This window comes from Chenopodium album, chromosome 16 (assembly GCF_948465745.1).
Source record: "Chenopodium album chromosome 16, dcCheAlbu1.1, whole genome shotgun sequence".
Lineage (NCBI taxonomy): Eukaryota > Viridiplantae > Streptophyta > Magnoliopsida > Caryophyllales > Amaranthaceae > Chenopodium > Chenopodium album.
The window spans coordinates 14,906,545-14,924,278 of record NC_137849.1 but is presented as its reverse complement, the minus strand read 5'-3'; positions in this window follow the sequence as shown (position 1 = coordinate 14,924,278).

Here is a 17,734-nt window from a genome sequence, read left to right as displayed (position 1 = left end):
TTTGGAATGATTATAGCAATAATCTACTTTCATTACTCAAATATGTATGTTCCTTATGCAAATCCAAGAACAGAATACTAAATATAATCGTAATTATCTATATATATCCTACTACAGCGTTACTACCCTATTTATTACTACCTATATTTATTAGTGTAGGTATATCCATTTATGAATGATAACCATTGAATTATTAATAAAGCTTTAGCTCTAACCCTTTATTTATTACTATTGCTGACATTTTATACAAGTGATTCAATCATTAATAATTTTTAAGAATACATAAACTTACCATTTATGGGGAGCTTAACTGTCCTTGTTTATTTTTATTTGTCAGACTAACAAGCCCTAAGGAGTGTAACCAAAAAATGTATACAATATGATGTAAAATAAAAACAATTACACTTCTATAGATGCATTATTTAATGTAGAGACATTTAGAAAAACATGACATTTTGAAAAACAAATTTAACATTAACATAATACATTATTTGACTTACTAACAATTTAGACCTGTAATAGTTCCATATGATAACTTATATCAAATATATATAGAAATATATTATCTTTATTGTTCTATTAGCAAAAAGGAATACAAGTAAGGATTTTTTTATTTACTTTCTTTTAGTATCTTGAATAGGAACAAAGTATATTACTCTCATTTTTAATATCTTGTATAAGTACTAACCATAGTTACTGTTGACAAGGGTAGACAATTTTCAAAGATTTTAAAGTACAAAGAAAATCCAGGTAAACCATACCTCTTAACTTGTAAGATTGAATAAAATATATTAATCCACTAAAATGAGCCAAAAAAAAAGTGCACTCAAACTTTTTACCTACTACTATTCATAAACTTAAAATCTACTAAAATCTATTTCTTTGAACAGTGACCATATCTACACTTCCACAATTTAAGAAAGTTTAACAATTTTCATTGGAATTCTAATGCTACAAAAATATTTCAAAGAGTAGTCACAATCCAAAATTTTGGGAATGTGAATGTACAGTATTTTGGATAAAATAATATCTTATTTTAGGAAAAGTACTGCATCTCACATGTACACCCCACAATGTTAGCTACCAAAAACACCTACTCCTCTATTATGAGTATATAAATAACTAAGACTCCAAGTTTTAACTGAAGTTTGTTTGCAGAAGATAACTAAATACTGAAAGGTTTACCCAATGATCACTTCTCTGCAATTTCCTTTCATAATTATCATTATTAAGCCCTGTCACAATGGTTTAGTTTATGCTAATGCTGCTTGAAAAATGCAATAGTATTATTATCATTTATTTAACTATTATATTTAATTTTTAATAGCTCTTTACTAATGATGTTTGTAGCATAACAATTTCCAAATATGAAGCTTGAAAGCATGACCTTGGACGAGTTGACTATTGCCAGCAAATCTTTCAAGCTGAATGTGACAGTTGTTCACAAGGGGAAACCTCAAGTATGGCCAAAGAAAGGGGTCATTTTTTAGACTTTTATTGTTGAAGATGCTAAGTTTTGTAGCACTTCTTTAATCTTTCTGAAATACTTAGTCAGTATTAGATAAATATTAAGCAATATAGTGTCCATATTGAGATTAGTGTTAATTACAACACACTTGCTTATTATGATACTTGATAATGTGCCTATTGCATGATACATATTAATATTTCCATGCCCTAGCCATGTTAATTTCATTAAAACAAAGCTCCACGGAATCAAACATGCATATTGATTTTATGTTTAAATTTATAGAAAATATTGACTATTCGACTTTCCTAACTCAAATTTTAACATATTAGCATCTGACCTATGGTTAGCTAGTATTTTCATTATATCATGATATAGATAAGCATTGTTTGCTTTGTCTAAATATGAAATCTCCGAAAATCCTGCATATCATTGCTGAGCAATACAAGGCATGCATTTTACATTTAGTACTTCATTAGTTTAGATATATACATGTGTAGTTTCCAGAATACATATTATAAGTACAAGTACCTACATATCTTGAATCTGTTAGTTTAGTTATATAATTATAAATAAGTATCATGGAGTACTTATCATCATATCATTACTATTACCCATATATCATTGGTAATATAGACACTAAAACAAACTCACTTGCTCATGTAACATTTATTGTCCAAAGAAAACACATGGCTAAAAGAACTCAAATTGTTGTTGTATCTCAACTTGCAGTTACCGAACAAACTGAGTGTAATATATATTTTAGTCATATTATGCACTACAAATTTGTTCTAAACCTGTCACTACAATGGCTGAATAGAAAAACAAAATGCGCTGCACTTTGCTTGGGGGACCGCAAATTGAAGCTTATGAAGAAATCATTCAACTGAAAGGGCAATATGAAATTACAAATCCTGTTGTAGTGATGATAGCAGAACCATTTGAGTCCAATCATGGTGAATTGCCTTTGGAGCTGCATAGTGGTCACAAGACTGTCATACAGGGAACAGATACTGAAACGTATCCACTACTATTTGAATACCAGTCACTTGACTCCATTCCACGTGATATAAATGCAAATGGAAAATATGGTTTGATAAATAATTTGCACTTCATAGTTGTTATATTCATTAAGTTCTTTAGTGGCTAGCCCGTTGTATTTTTTGATTCACAAATGTTGTTGCTGTGGTGCTATATTTTGAAGATCTCCATGTAAGATTATTTCTACCTCTGGCCAAATAAATTATGTTCGTGAAGTTTTGATCACTAATCAGAGGTCTTACTAAATCTACTTATTTATTTATTCTAAATCAACATTTTTGCAGCCTTGAATATGCTTGCAAATCTTACTTCCGATTACTTATGCAGCTACGCACAACCTATCACTGTTTTCATTATGGAATGATCTCACTACTAAAGATTGTGAAAGGTTATGTAACTGGGCAGCAGCATTCCAGGTTGTGGGATTGACATCACTGAGACCTGTGACTCGAAGTGGTAACTGAATACTATACTTATACTGTTCATATATGCAAATATAATTGATTTACTGATCCTATAGCACATTATTTGTTCCAGGCTTTTCACTAACTTCAGGAATGTCTACAAGGATTATTCATGAGCCAAAAGGAGATAGGGCTAATGTCCTTCGGGAGTGGTATATTAGTTAATGCTTACTCTAACATGATCATATATGAAATGCTTGGTTCTATAACAATTGTTATTTTCTATGCGTAGGGTAAACTTGTAATTTACTATGCTCATGGAAAAACAAGGAAGAGTTCTCCAAGTAAAATATCCAAATACTGAAAAGCTTTTCCTGACAATAGCTGATCTCCAACTGAAGAAGGTTATCCATTAATTCTAGCTTCTAAACTTCTAAAATGTTTAATGTTCGCAATAATACAACGTACTAACTTTCTTGCACCCTTCTTATGCAGGCCTATAATACTGTACAAGATGAACATTACTAGTTAAGAGTGACTATCCTAGACCCCGACTTAGATAAGGTCATTGCATACACTTTTTGCAACAACTGCTCAAGGCACATAGATTTTCCAATTGGAATAGAGTGTCGTTGTCCTGTCTGTCAAAAACCAAATTGCATGGTTACTGATAGGTATATTTTACAAGTTACTGTCCAATTTATAGTTTAGATTATGCTGCTAATACAATGTTGCGTGATAAATAGGGTCCATTTCAAATTTGAGGCTACAGATGGAACAGGAAGCATGTTGTTCACCGCATTTAATGATGACACTGAAAAGCTGTTAGGAAAGTCTGCCACTGAAATTTGCAGCATTACAAACAAAGTGAGTATATTACATTTGCCTTATGTTTGTTTAGCTATAACCAAGAGAAAGTTCCCAGAATATGCAAACCAATTTTGTATCATGCATGTTTATCTGGATAAAATTATTTGTGTATCTTGCAAACAGTGTAAATCTAAATTGTTAAAATTACATATAAAAAGTTAGCTCATATGCATTCTGAATTCATTTTATCCTACAAAGATCTTAAATAAGAGAACCTTTTAAAATATGATAGACAATAGAATATACCTTAGCATAAGGACTACCACCACGTATTCTTCAGCAAGAACTAAACTTATGCACTTCCCATTCAATATATCAAAGTGAAAGTAGACAGAAATATATATAAGGTAGACTTACAATACAGGAATAATTACAACTCATCAAGTTACAAATAGTGTTTTATAAAAGTAACAAAACTATAGGATAGATGGATATGTCATGCCTACACTAAGAAAACATGAATAAGTAATGGACAAAACACTAGCAGAGCAATCAGTTGTGAAATGAGATTCAACATCAAAACAGGCACACACTAACTTCTAATTGCCTAAATTTACAATTTAGTGTTTTAACAACACAAGTTTTGTGCTTCAATGTTATGTTACGTTATATAACAGAACCAAATTTTGTTACTTTTATAGAAAAATCTGAAAGTTAAACAGCACTTGCTATCACTGCTGCAAACCAAGCTCCTGCTACTAAAGGTTGGACCAACAACAGCCTTGTCACGCCACAATTTATTATAGTGCCAACTCAAAGGTATTGAGTTGAAAGATGCTTCTCCAGCAACTAACGAGAAAGAAGCCCTGAATAAGATGGATAAAGAGCTCATAGATCTCCTACATTATTCAAAGGCAAGCAAGCAATCAGAGAGCAGAGAACTTGTTGTGTTCTATGTTGAAGAAACTGAACCGTCTGAATTCTCAGCTATGGAAACTCCGCCCAGGAAGAAACTTTGAACAACATTATTCACAGCACAAGCCTCTACAACAAGCAACCCAGTACCTGAACCAACAGCAACACATGTACCTAATCTTGCCATTGGACAGAGAGGAGCTGTTGCAAAGGAACCCACTGCTGTTGACACTCCCCCAAAGAAAGAAACTTCAAACAACAGCTCTTCTGCAGTTGTTAATGATTAACACTGAAGTATTAACCTATTTGTGATGCTACCTTTTGTCTACATTAACTAAATAGGTAACACCACCAGCATCACTGAGTGATTAAAGCCATTGTTCTCGAAAGAAATATGATACTACCATTCTTTTGATGAGTTGGTGTAATGTATGTAGTGCTGCACACTAGCTTTTGGGTACTTATAAAAAACAGCACCAGTATATAAACCTCTTGCTAAATATTTTGTGGAGTTTTAAAGGAACATTCACAATAGTGTATGTTCCTTAAAAACACCTACCAAGTGACTGCTGTATGCATGATGAAAGCATGTTCTAGCTGTTTAAAGCCAAGGATGATTAATCTTCCTATCCTACTTATTAGACTACAAGATGATTCTCCGTTTATGTTGTACAAGTACCTCTTTGCATATATACATTATGTCAGTATGCAGGTTACTATCAAATAGTTCTTCATAATATATTTATTCTACCAAAAAATCAACAGCATCTCTATAAGCAACTTCTTGAAATCAAGCACTGTTGCTTTTTTAAGTAGATCATGACTTAGAAATCCTGTACAAATTTAAAACAAATCAAATATGTATGAGTATAGGATTAGAAATGACACAAATATAATAACAAATTTAATTCAACGCAGTGCCTTGTATTCTCTAATCAGTGATATATATATATATATATATATATATATATATATATATATATATATATATATATATATATATATATATATATATAAGTACAATGATATGTGCTTTGTATAATGATGAACATTCAATTGATTTTACTCCAATAATTGTTTCTATTGTAGCTGGAACAGCTGCACTGCCTTGGAACAATTCAAAGAAGATGAAATAAACTAAGTTCTATTACATAAACTCCAACCAAACCAACTTCATTAAAATATTAGCACCATACTATAATCTACATCTAACAGCGCACAGACCAATACCCCTAAAACAGTAATGGAATATATGGATAAATAAAATCACAAACAGAAAAGATAGAAAATAAACCAATGTAATCTATAAAAATAGTAGACAATGCTGTGAAAGCACCACAACAATTAAGGTTTATTTACCATAAATTTAAATACTGGCATACAAATCTAAAGTGCTTTCCTAATAATAATAATAACCAGAAAGCAGAAAGACAAACATAGAACCTATTGCCAAACTAATTCTTTAATTATCCGCATTATCATCAACAATAGCCAACACTTGAATATGGAAAGTTCCACGACCAACATAGTGTATGCCCAGAATATCGCCATCCACCAGCTCATTATCAGCAACAAAGTTCTCCCACCCACTATACAGATATAGACCATAGACTTCGCTAATAATACACCAAGCAATTCCACATTCCACGATGGTCCTCCACGACCAACATAGAGCAGAAAACGAAGAAAGGAAAGACTTCCAGTGATTTAGAAGAGGTTGCATGCAAGAAACAAACACATAGTAACAGAAAATATGAATCAATGACTACAAACATATACAATTATAGAAAAAGTACACCTGATTAGAGCTTATGAACTAATTTAACATACTAAAGGTGATCTATGGTGGTTTTTGTTTAAAATGATACAACTTGGAGTATTAGAACCCATACTTGCACCACCAACAATAGAGTATCACAGTTATAACAATATATAATTGTAAATAGCCCTTTTATATTACTCTAAATAAAGAGATTGCCCTACTTATAAAATAAAAAGCTATTCTGATACTTAGATTCTTATAAGACTAAACAAGCATGAAATCAGTTATTGTACAAACTCGCCATGCAATGTCATATCAGTGCCTATGCATAAATACATGAACTACAATATAGGGTGCATATTCACAAACACTGCAACATTATAAATCAAGGATAAGATTCTTCTGTTATTACATGAGACTAGGGAATATTAAATAGTCAAAAGTAAATAAAAACAATGACTAGCATAGTTGTTCAGTGTTGTATCTAAACGACAACCACAAAAGTTATATAATGATATTAGATTCTCTAACAATTGATTTAACAAATTCACCAAAGTATTATCATATCATACAGATTTATTTTACAGTTCTTGGTGATATATTCACCATTCCTTTCTTTACTGATCACTCAAAGGGCTATATATCAACAATATAAAAAGTTGCAAGGCCAAATTAACTAAACAAACTATACATAAGATATTGCTACAACAAAGATCATTGCTATGAACTTTATAGATCACAATGAGCTAAGGGATACAGAAAATTTGGTGTACACAGGAACATTAAATAAAGAAAACACATCTACAGAAAATGAATAAAATTGCAAGATTTTCACAGGCTTTAATTTTTGATTGACAATAAACCAGCATTCCTTACTCAAATTAGCCATTTGCAAATTTAATTTTGAATCAATTATATCTAAGCTATATAATGTGCACTTGCAAGGTTTAGCTAATACAGTGGTTTGAGCAACACAGCCAGTATCCTTAGTTCTAAAATCATACTAAAGACATGACCATAGGTGATCAATAATTACCACACAACAGCTACCAATCAATATATATTCATGTACACCATAAACAAGTTGCTCATAAAACTTCATGTAGACAGTAGATACTACAGATCAATCTACAGCAGAGTACCTTAACTACAGCATATCGTTCTCAACAGAAAGTTACTACTTATCCTTTCTAGAGAGCAATCACACTCCCTTATACAATTGTTTAAAAGTAACAAAAAATAGCTCATCAAAAACTGACTCCTATTCAATTAAACACTCAAATTTTACAGCACATATTTACTCCATCATGAAAATGAAACAACACTAATTATCTACTATTAAATGACATAGAATCTATGTACTTAAAACAATGATTATAGAATTAGCTTTCTATCAAACGAACTTATTCCTTAATAAATTAAATCAATATTCCTTGACAAAACAGCTTCACAGTAAATAAACCTCCATCAAACAACACTAGCATTTTATACTACATATTACATTCATCAAATTCAACAATAGGAATCAAGGTAGAGATCATTGCATTACAGATCCTCTAATATTAAAAAAAATCAAGTTCAGAATAACAACATCTCTTAATAATAATAATTATATACATACATATTAAAATAAAAACAATAACAATCACAGCTAGCTGAGTTAATAATTTAGTTACATATATAAAGTTGTAGCATCACAATTTTCCTTCACCAAAAGAAACTACAACACATAATAGTCCAATACCAATTCACTAATAACAACCTTGCAACAGCAAAATGAATTGGCATATAGTAGTTTAACAAAAACATCAAACTCTACAGTGCCTCTACTAATCTAATTTAAGCCCATAAGCAGTAGAATCTTCATTGCTCACTGCAGGACACTTATTATGGTATGGAGGTGAAGAATTCTCCTTAGAACTGTATTCAACTTCCCTAGGTTCCACCACCTCATCTTCTTCAATATCCTGCTCTTCATCCTCTTCATTAAACTTTTCCTCACCTTTATCATTATCATTGCCTTTTTCTTCTTCAAGTTCCATGGCCTGAGGAACTATAGGTTATTGTAGTTGCTCACCAATAAGAACATCGTTTCCCACATTACCATTCCCAAATTCCATAGCCACATGCAGTTGGGATAGCTAAACCTCTTCCCCACCTGAACTAATGGCCATGTCAACTTCACCTCCCCCACCCTGTACTGGTTCAATTACATCTTCACACACAAAGCCATCTCTATTTTCTTCTACCCCCATAGCAATCGATTCCAGATATTCAATAGGCGGGGAGACCACATTAAGGTCTGCCCCATCATTTTTCAAAATCTCATCAATTTGATTATATCGAAATGCAAGGCGCTTCTCCCTTAGTTCACCTATCTCACGATACAATGCCCTTACTTCTTGCCATTTAACACCATGCATAGCCTTAATTGCAGATAATTCTTCTTGCTTAGTCACTTCAAGTGCCTTAATATCAGCTAATTCAACATTCAGAGCTGCAATGCGACTCTCCATTTCTTTTATCTCTATAATGTAGGCCATAACTGAATTCTCGCAAGAGAACAAAGGAAAGAAATAAAGAAAAAGGTTAGCTTCCTATTGCGAAATTCAAAAGCAGGAAAACAAAAGATGGAAGAAGATAAAAGCAAGCACAGTTTCAGTTACAAAAGGTCGAGTCAAACCGGTTCGGTTTGAGTTCAAGTCGGGTCAAATCGGTTTCGGTTTAAGTTCAAGTCGAGTTAAATCGGTACCGGGTCAAGTTCAAATCGGACCAAATTCGGATTTGGGTTGAGTTTGGTTCGGTTACAGATCGGGTTGGGGTCTTGAATTTCTCGGATCAAATCGGATCATTTACAGTTCGAAACGGATAATTTTTTCGGGTCGGTGCGGTTTTGACACCTTTAATTGCAGCCCTTCTCTTTAACACTGTTCAACATTTAAATTACACCTTTCCATTCTATGTTCATTAATTCCTTTTTTCAAACATCCTTTACCTTAGTAATAAATACTAATACCCTCTTAGTAGAATATTCCAACATTAGCAAGTGAACAAACACAAATGTGATCAATTTTTGCTTTTTTTATTAATTTACAAACAAATGTGAGAATTAATAATAAAACCATAATTTAACATAATTTAACTATAATTTGGATAAAACAATACATGATCATTAATTTATACATGTTACCAAGAAATGACTCCACGTTTCCTACTTTTCAATTGTTCTATTCAGATATCAGTATTACCTATCGAAGTGTCCAATCAATCTTTTATTAAACTTAAACCTAAACCGTCATCTAATTTGTACGACAATGCTATATTATCAAAGTAACATTCACATGCAATATTGATAATGAACTCTTGTTTTAAATTATGCTTGGTAGGCACTGATTAATTACGAATGTAATTATTCCATCAATTATGATATTGTTATTGCAAAATTGTATGCTCCCTTTAATTATGTGCTTAATTTAAAAGTAACTCATCATAATGTGCTTTAAAATGTCACTATATTAAATTAACAACCATATAAATAAAATCCTAATGTATCTAAGTGTTTTACACATGCCAAAAATTTATACCAAGCTTTATCCTAAATTCCCACCCAAAATTTTTTTAAAATTGGTAATTGCAGCGACCGTAACCTAAAATTCAATGCCACGACCCCAATAAAAATTACCTCCAAAAAAAAATTACCATAAAGAGTGGGAAAAATAAAAATACCACAAAAAATGAATTGTCAACACAACGAATTCATTTATATTAAATTAGAGCATAGCAAATCATTTAACATTATTCCAAATTTATGTACTATAAGTGTTAGACATTATATAAGTTATGTTATAATGACTTTGGATATTGTTAAATGATTGATTTAACTCTAATTATATGACTACATTCTCCGATTTATTTATTAATAATTACACAAATACGATTAAAAATTGTAACATAATTAAAAATTAATCTTGATTTATAAAATTGAACTAAATTGATTTTTATTAAAGTGAACAAAACAAAACCAAACTAATTTCAAATGAAATCAACCAAACTAAAGTAAATAGAACTGAATTACTAAATATATAATGAGAAAGAAGTTACAAATTAAATCGACCTAAACAAACAAGACTATAAATCTAGAAAAGCCATACCTCTTAACTTGTAAAATTGGATAAAGTATATTAATCTATTATAATAGAAAATACAAAATACACTCAAAATCTTTACCTACTGTCATTGATAACTTTGAAATCTATTACCAAACCTTATGCCTTGAACAGAGATGATGTCTACCTTCCAGAATTTTTAAAAGCTCACCAATTGCACTATTTGTACAATTGAAACTAATACAAATGACTCACTACTATGTGTAGTCAACACTCTTCTTTTACCTATACAATCTATATTATCATTGGCTAGACTCTATGCTATTTAAAATAGCTTATACAAAACACGCTATAGATTTGTTATAAACACTCATTCCCAATGCTCTTTTACTGTGCCACACAAAACTTAAGAAAGTAACTGATATTGTACTTTCGATTACTTATGCCATGCAACTTGTACAGTTGTCAATAAAGCCTATTGTACTTATTGTATAGTATTTGTGTTTGGCCAATATATATAGCAAACTTCATAGCTATAAATAATGATAACAATATACACAGTCAGCATACAAGCACAAACATAGGTGAATGCATTTTGATCTTGAATAGAGCTCAACTTGATGGTGTTTTTTCCTAGCTTAAGGTTAGTCATCTACTGCATTCCTTTATTTTACGTTTTATTTATATCACTCAAAATCTGAGCTGAGTCCATTGTTACCTGCACATTTTGATCTAGGAATTGAAGTTATCTACAAGTCTAATAATCAGATTACAAGAAAACACTACTACATACTCAATTCAAGCTGCTAAAATTGGTTAATTTCACATTGCTGGTAAGTTGACATTTTGTGAATTTTAAAGACGCTAAGACGCATACTAACTATTTTTATATGCTTTGCACAAATGTACCCTGAACTCTAATGTATAGCCAAGTTCATATCACTATAATCAAGTAGCGGAATATGTTAATTTAATTCTTTTACCATCTATAATATATATTGCCACCCATTTAACACAAACGTTTTTTTCATGATCTACATAGATAAAAATGTTACTTCGTAGATCAATTGATCCTACATTCTATGCATACCCGACTTGAAATGTTGAAACTGATTAGATTTAGCTCGATGAATGTTATTTTTTGCATGTTCCCCCTTTGCAGAGTTCAAATATTAACTAGCAAAACTACAAGACAAGACATAAATCTACTGTTTATTACAAAGTCGTAAAAATCAGAATTATACAATTATTGAAACTGTTGATTAAACATTTTAGGTTTGAACTATTGTATGTTTTTCTTTGAACTTGAGGTTTTTAAAGGCTGAATGTGATAGAATTTTAGTTGCAGGTCCTCTGTACAAAAGCTTTGTGTATATATTGACCAAAAATAAAGATATGGATGTCTTACCCACAATATATTGAATGCAATGGAAACTGACTTATATTTAAGCTATGGAGATATGGATGTCTTGCACATATACCTTTTATGAAGCTAAGCATGTGCTTTTAGATTATTAATCATTAGTGGCTTCCATACACTGTCACTTCCTGTATTATAATCAACGCAATTTGTATCCTCCTTCTTCTATCTCTAACCAGCCTAGCAATTTGATTCTCCTAGAGGATGAATTTTCTTAATGCAACAGTACCAGTTTCTTTATTTGCTTTGCCTCAACCATTGTAAAATGCTTTTGAATTAGAAATCAGATTAATGTAGAATACCGCTAATACAGCACCTCAACCTATATACTGATTGATGGTTTTTGGGAACTTATTTTTCTAAACATAAATATGTGACTATTTCGGGTAATGGCTTCTACATCATGTAAAAAAATTGTATTCCATTTTGACCACTATTGACTCAAATCACTGATTGCCTTGAATTTCCTAAGCCCACTTATTCTGTTATTGATGTGGTCAAGTGTAGCTCATGCGTTTATATTAGGACAGAAGGAGAATGTAGTGTAATATTTTGGTTTAATAGTGGAGAAGCAACATCTATATATTGATGACACTGAAGAGATTGCAGCACAAAGAGCAGTCAGTTTTTTAATTAAGAGATATGATGTATGTGTTGGTGATTTTACTTTGGATAGGATACAGAAGTATGAATTCTATGAAAGATTGTATTCGTGTAAAAGGAATTCTATGCAATCTGGTGACAAAAGAAAAAATTTAAGTCAGAAATTTGCTGATGCAATTGTTCATGTTCATCTTGATTATGTGGGATTTTTAGCTAAGGTAACTAGAGAGACTGGAGTTCCAGTAACAAGTTTGGAGACAATGAATTCTGTTGATCGAGGATATATATCATGGCTAACAGTGATGTGCCCTCATTCCCAAACTGGAATGGAATGTATCTTCAGTAAATCTTGTTCTGATAACAAACAGTCTAAACAAATGGTTGCAAGAAAAGCCATCTACTATATCATGTGGCAATATAACTTAGATATAGTTGATGCAAATTATGGGGCGGAAACTTTTAAAGGTGTTTTATGTTCTCTACAAAGAGAAACATGCATATCTTTAGAAGAGCGAAAGAATGGGAAAAACAATAGTGCAATCCTCATGCCTTTTTTTACTGGATGAACCACTAGCATCTCTAGAAATTAATAAGCATCTAACTACAGGAGTTAATTCCCTAAGTACTCCTGCTAAAGTAGTACCTAAAAAACAATTGAGGTCACCATGCACACCAAGCATTGGCACAAGCTCTAACAAGCTGCAAAGCGAGTTAGATTTGAATAGTAACTTATTTTGTAGGGTTTTCGCTATTATCAAAAGCTGTAACATAGCACACAATTCAACAGTCATTTCCATATGATCTAGCAACTTAATATATGTATCAGTGATTTGGTCCCAGCAATTATCTGCAGTTATTTACTCTTAGCTATTAATTGATATATTATGTAATGAGTACAAGTCCTTTGTTATAGCATGTTAAATAATATGTTGCTTATATAGATAGTTGATCATGGCCACTTTCTATTTTTCAACTTAAATTTCGTTCTCACTATTCAATCATACATTTATAAAAAAACTGGTAAGTATTTTTCACAAAGAAACACTGAAATAACAATCTGTTTCAACTTTGGCAGTGGAAAGCTATACTATTATGTATATATAAACCTTTGCACTTAGGCTGTTTCAATGATAACAACTTACCCATAATGGATGATTTATTAACCTATCTATATGTATGAGTACTCCCACCAGCTTTTTAGAGTGGTTGCCAGCTTTAACATTGAACATGGAAGCTTTAGTTAACCAATTCCTTCAGTTTCATTTATCAGAACCATATTAATAACACTCATTGACATTGAACTCTTGCTTATTAATACTAGATCTTCCATTTCATATATAAATTTTTCATTCACTACACTTATTACATCATGCTATTAACTATTCCATTGTCTGAATTGCAAGTTCAAAATGTTACTGGCATATTTTTGATAATGTGTCATTTCCTTTAGCCAAATACAAAGAGAGCTTTTTATGTAAAGGATAAAGTGCAGTGTTCAGCTTCTTATAGGTCATTGTAGCTGTTATTTTTGACACTGAGGAAGGTTTAATATAAAAATAATGCCTACTATAGACTATTAGTATGCTTGATTTATATTATTAAAAGAACAGTGACTTAGTTTTTGAGTAATATGTACCACCAACTTCTCTTTTTTTTCAGGTACCCCTGCAGTAGTTGGTGTGCTGTATTTTCTATTGCAATCTGTATTCAGCAATTCACAGGTACTTATCATTTCCGCTAATATATTTACCATATCTTGATACAATTTTGCAATTAACATGAACTGTTTTTATACCCAATACCCTGATTACTGTAATTGAACATTGAATACCTACAGAATCCTTAGTTCTAAATCATACTAAAGGCATGACTACCTACTAACTAAAATGGCTGCTTCTCAAAACAGGATATGGCGGCAGAACCTACTAAAGTGTATATTCCATTTCAACTACTGTTCGAGCATGTTACTGACTTCTTACACTTCCCAAAACCAAGGTATGACATAGTACCAAGGTCAAGAAATAATGCTTATGTAGTTATTCATATAGGAAATGGCAGAGGAAGATTTGTGTTATTTGGTGGGGAAGCAGTCATATCGAACACTCACGTGAAAGGGCAGTTAGAAAGGCAATTCATAAACTGAAAACCTGCTTCAAGCTTCGTATAGGTGATTTCACAGCAGACAAGATTAAAAAAAAATATGAATTGTGAGGAAAATTAATTAGGCATAATTGCTTAGAACTCATTCATCAGACCAGGACTACACTAAGACGCACATTTCAAAGCAATCTAGGTCGAAAACCAGCACAAGGTGCTTATCATATTTCTCTTAACTGGGTGCACTTTTTAGATATTGTGGTCGGCATTACTATTGCTGCCACTACTCTAATAGAAACGGTATGGATACAAGCACATGGCTATCTTGGCTGGGTAACTGTTTTCTACAGTGACAAAGGTCGTGACCTAGAATATATTTTCAGTGAAGCACATACCGAAGCTTCAGCAGCTGCACAACAAACAGCTAAGAAAGCTATCTTTTATTTGGCAAGCATGTATAACTTAGAGATAATGGATGTGAATCATGGTGAAAGCCACTGGCCTTGATATACAATGTGCTCGACTAGAAGCTAATTATCTATCATTCCAATCAAAGGTAACCAGAATACAAGCTGCAGCCACATCTACACCTTCCACATATGATCATGAAAAAGCACCCTGAAGAATCAGTATGTACAATCAATCTACAAGAAGACTACCTTCTCCAAGACCTAAAAGGTGCAGAGGACACAACCATTCTGCCACAACAAATTCTTATGCTGCACTAAGGTCAGTCCCTTTACTTACTGGACCACAGAACTAGAAAATCATCATTGACATGTTTTTTTAGCACAAGACACACTCATACCTCATGCGCCAACGCTGTTTCATTTTGCATTTATAAGAGGCAATGTCTTATGTTGGTAAATTCGAATCCATTATTAGTAATTGCATCCCTGTCTTTATTGTAATGAATTCCTTTTGAAGCAAACACTGAACTTACTAATTCACTGTTGTTAGTAATTGCACTTTATTATCAATTTCCTTTTATATATGTATATGTTTGCAGCTTTCACCTTCATAATTAGAGTGATTAAACCTCTTATACAAGTTTGTTGCACTTCAGAACAGTGTATACTTCCTTATTTCAGAAATTTACCCTAATCTAATAATAAATTTACATCAATTCAGAAATTTAGCCTTCCCTATAAAATCACAATTTCCGTTGAACATGCTAGTCTAACATGCAACTGGAACATTGACCATACAGCTAAAAACAGCCCCTTTTTCAACCATCCAGTTTTGATCGTCTTGCACATTAACCATAAACTTATTTAACTTCACCCAAGCAAAACAGCCCTATATTGCTAAATACCAAACCTAAATCCATCTGCATTACTCTTACTCACACAATCAACTATAATTAAAGGACCAAATATAGGAAATTGACATTTATTAATGAGCAAAGATAGCAAAGTAGTCAAGCAAATTACATAAACTTTCAGCTAATTATTGCACCTTCAAAAATCAGCACTCAAATGTAATCTAATATCAAACACAATAGGATTCCCATGGAGATATGTAAAAATTGCACCTTCATCAACTTGTACATCATAATTATCAACTACTGCATCAACTCCATTGTTGATAAAACAATGGATAATCTTCTTATCACAACTCTTAATTTTCAACTGAGCATCAAACCGAGTATCATACAGTTGCACAACCACATCAGTTGATTTTGCAAACGAACCAAAATGTGCTTTAGCAAAGTCCAGTGGAACGTTCTGCATCACACAAAAAAAAAAAAAAAAAAAGTTTACACAACATCGTATTGAGACTAGGCCACAATTTAAAATCAAAATGTAAACTAAACTATAAAAATGAAACTTACTATGATCCCTTGTGAATGGTAAGATTTAAAAAACACAAACTGGAAATGTGACCCTTCGCAATTAACTGAAACTTCGTTCAACCAAGCAGTTGTCTCATCTATCGTCTCTAGAGACCCTTGTACAAAAGGCTTACGACCACGCACAAGCTCCCCTATTCACCATAATGATACAGCTTATTCATGCACAGAACCACAGACACTGTACTATTCATATATTTATACATACAAACATCAATCTTAAGTCAAAAATACAATTAATGTTATTAAATTCACATTTTACTCACCAACTTGAATTGTAGACTTAAAACCAAAAACCATTACTATTTGTTAATTCACTAATGACACAATTTTTTATGTATAATTTACGTTTCAAACAAAACTAATTATGCTACAAATAAGGCCATAGCTAAATATATCTTCAAAACAAAATAACTCCTCAACAAACTACCTAATATATAGCTAATAAAATTATAAGTATCATAATAAATCCACAATAACCATTATATCATAAGTCAAAGCCAACAATTCTTTTCCCAATCTCACTTCCAAAGCCTACTCCAAATTCAAACTTCAACTATTCAAACTCTTTTCAATGCAACACTTAATTCAACAAACTTCATCACCATAATTACCACTAAAATAGCCTATATCTATTATACTACACTACGTATAAACACTACAAATCCTCGATGACACAATTCATTTCACACCATTGGGGGGCGCCCGCGTTGCGGGCGGTCCAACAACTAATAATATAAAGTATAGTTACTGAGAATATATTTAGTTAGTGTGAGATATAATTAAAAGTATTATGAGTGGGGTTAGTAGAAGAGAGAAAAGATAAAATATTTATGCAATAGGGTTCAGTGGGTGAGAGAAATAATAAAATAGTAGTTAGTCTTTACCAAATCAATAAGTATTGCAATTATTATGAAATAGATGTATAAGAAAAATGTTATAATTATTATCAAATGGAAGGAGTTTTTTTTAAAAAAAAAAAAAATCTTTAAATCTTAATTTTGAATTGTTTTTTTTTTTGATGTATTTACTTTAATCTTGAATGTAATCTACAAAGGTTCTTAATTTTCATGTTCATTTTCAAATAGATTCAACAATTTTGTTTAAATAAGTATTTTAAGGATTTAACTCCCTCCATGTCTCTCCTCTCTCCTTCTTCCTCTCTCCAAAACCCTAGCCTCCATTGTTGAATTTTGAAGGGGCTTCTATAAATTGGTGGAAAGTCCCAATCCTTTTTTCAAGTTTTTTAGGTTTAT